At 32.5% G+C, this 3272-nt stretch overlaps 1 long non-coding RNA gene across 1 annotated transcript; it reads right to left on the minus strand.

Annotated features, from left to right (window-relative positions):
• Positions 1–2054, minus strand: LOC142242492 (uncharacterized). The gene is made up of 3 exons (XR_012724121.1): positions 591–2054; positions 163–525; positions 1–98 (listed from the first exon to the last, which is right to left on the minus strand). It is a non-coding gene; the product is annotated as an uncharacterized LOC142242492 (long non-coding RNA).
• Between the last annotated feature and the right edge of the window lie 1218 nt (positions 2055–3272).

The following is a 3272-nucleotide window of genomic DNA, read 5'->3' on the forward strand; positions in this document are numbered from 1 at the left end:
TTTGTAAGTTTTCTGAAAACTTTTCTTTGTTGTTTCCTTCATCGGTTTTTCATCGGCCAACATCTTCCAAGAATATACCATTCAATGATTTTAGTTTTCTGCAAAACAATCGAGTTTTGTGATTTCCATTATGTTTTCATTTCACTTTTTATTTTGACTTACCAATGTGTATTTCTTCCAACTGACCAGGTACTTCGTGATTTCCTCAAGAACGTTGGTATTACAAAATTGTTGTTATTAAAATACTGGCAATTTTCAGGAACTTGATGGCCAGATAATTGGAATAAATTTCCAGCAATTTCAATTCACAAATTAAAATTTAAACCGATGATGCGATATAAATTAAACTATCGATGTGATGCGAATTATCATCCAGTAGTTGTTGATATGGAAAAGCATAAATACCAAGTTTTTTTGGTTGCACTTTGATTTATGGAAACTTTCTCTTCTCGATAAACCACTACCATTTTTCATCGGCCAGCCTCTTAATGTGTCCAAGAATCAGCATCCAAATATTTTAGTTGTCTGCAAAGAGATTTGAGTTTAGTGACTTCCTTCAACTTTTCATTTCGTGTTTTAGTTTTACTTACCAATTATTATAAGCAATTTCAATTGATTATTAAAAAATGTCCACATTTTTGTATTTCTTCCACGAACTTTGTTGTCCAAAGTAGTATTGAAAACCATGTGGTTTTTTCGTTGCATTTCAGGGTAGTGTTTTGTCAAAGTTTTCTCCAATTATCTTCAACACATTTTCAAAGTTTTCGTCAACATTTTGCCAAATTGGTTGTAATTCGCAAACAATTTGAAGATGAATTGAAGATGAGCTTTTTCAAGTCAAGTTGAATTTATGTTGAAAATGATATTTACCCTCAAACTGAAGAGCTGTTGCATTTGAAAAACGCTCATCCTGTGTTTATTGGGATTCTAAAGAATATCAATTTTTACAACAGTGTTATTAGGTCTGTTGGCGTACTTTTTGTGTAAAAATTATACTGTAAAAATTTGTAAGAGAGAGTAAAGGTTGAGTTACATATCATGCGTTAATCCGTGCGTTGATGGAAGGGTTGATATTTTTCAGTTTGAAGCACAATAATGTTGCTTTCAAAGAGAAATTTCAACTCTTCAATCAACGGACGCATTAACGCATAGTATGTAACTCAACCTTAACAGCCAATTCCTGATATCCGAAACGAATGCTTTCGTTCGACTAGTGTGTTCAAAACCTATGAATTTATAAAGGAAAATCCGCTGTTTGGCATTTCATGAGAAAATGGCTGTGATATTATGTTTTGATTGTTGGTTACATATTTTGATTTTGGTTATATACGAAGCTCATGTACTGTAATGTTTGCCCTTTCACATTTGTTTCTTTTATATGTTTCCCAAAAATATTTTTCATGTTTAATTGTTCACTCAAATTAGGTGTCAAAATCCACCAGGCTAAGTACAATATTGAAGTCTTTTGAGGAGTTTTGTAAAAGAAATAACTTTGAATGCTTATATGACGAACTTAAGCATCACATGTCCTCCAGCCATAAAGTTTCAAATTTTGACAAACAACAGATGAAATCAAAAGTTATATCGAATACACAGCAATCATTTTCCAAACATGGTATCATCAAACAATTTCAAATTTCACAAACTGATTCAATCACACATCCAATTCAAGATTTTAGAACAATTAGCCCAAAAAGCCCTTCAAATCCAATTGTATTCGATACAGAATATTCGATACAGAATACTATCATTTTTCAACGCGAAACAATGATTGAGTGGAACTTTTTTCGCACCAACAAACAGAGTACCGGCCTTTATGAAATTGAACGCTACCGAAAATTTCGTTAGCATAAATAGCAATGCATTTCTAATGGGAATGAAATTTTTCGCTAGAGGTGCATACCGGCCTTAACGCTGTGCGCGTGCTAATAATTCTGCATATAAAATTCAATTACTTGTATTTTTGGCTTTTTATGTAGAATACTTGAAATAAATATATATTTTTTGAGCTTTTTGGTGTTTTGCAATAGAATTCGATTATCTTTGCATATTTGTGCCCTAGGTTACAATCATGTGAAAAGTGTTGCCAACTTAAAGAGACAAAATTTTGGACAATCAAATATTTACTATGTGCCGTTCAGACGCCACAGATTTGTCGATTGTCGTGCGAAATTACCATTGCCCATAAAAAATGCATACCTTATTTTGCTAATGAAATTTTGTTGAATAATAATAGAAGTTCTATACAAAACAACTACATAAACAATATAACAATATTAGTTTCATTAGCAAAGATAAAGTATATTTATTCTACAGGGTTGGCATTCGCATTAAAATGTAGGGTTGGTAAAGGGCGGCAAAATGCTATAATTATACCTCCGTCCTTGTTTTGCACATTGGATATATTGAAATGTTACAAAACAAAAAAGGGCGTCATGGTGCTCTATATTGCCATCCTTGTCTTTTACGCTTAAAATTATATTAAACTTCACGCAGTATCAAAAGCGCGCAATTTTAATAATCTTCTTCTTACTTGGCATCTACACCTTGTATGAACTCTAGTGACAATAGTTCTGTTCGCGAACATTGTTAGCAAAAATGATCGGGTAGAAATATGAAGCTTTCAACAATATATATATATATATATATATATATATATATATATATATATATATATATATATATATATATATATATATATATATATATATATATATATATATATATATATATATATAAAGGGTGATTTGTTAAGAGCTTGATAACTTTTTTTAAAAAAAAAACGCATAAAATTTGCAAAATCTCATCGGTTCTTTATTTGAAACGTTAGATTGGTCCATGACATTTACTTTTTGAAGATAATTTCATTTAAATGTTGACCGCGGCTGCGTCTTAGGTGGTCCATTCGGAAAGTCCAATTTTGGGCATTTTTTTCGAGCATTTCGGCCGGAATAGCCCGAATTTCTTCGGAAATGTTGTCTTCCAAAGCTGGAATAGTTGCTGGCTTATTTCTGTAGACTTTAGACATGACGTAGCCCCACAAAAAATAGTCTAAAGGCGTCAAATCGCATGATCTTGGTGGCCAACTTACCGGTCCATTTCTTGAGATGAATTGTTCTCCGAAGTTTTCCCTCAAAATGACCATAGAATCGCGAGCTGTGTGGCATGTAGTGCCATCTTGTTGAAACCACATGTCAACCAAGTTCAGTTCTTCCATTTTTGGCAACAAAAAGTTTGTTAGCATCGAACGATAGCGATCGCCATTCACCGTA

The sequence above is a fragment of the Haematobia irritans genome, unplaced genomic scaffold (genome assembly GCF_050003625.1).
Source record: "Haematobia irritans isolate KBUSLIRL unplaced genomic scaffold, ASM5000362v1 scaffold_22, whole genome shotgun sequence".
NCBI lineage: Eukaryota > Metazoa > Arthropoda > Insecta > Diptera > Muscidae > Haematobia > Haematobia irritans.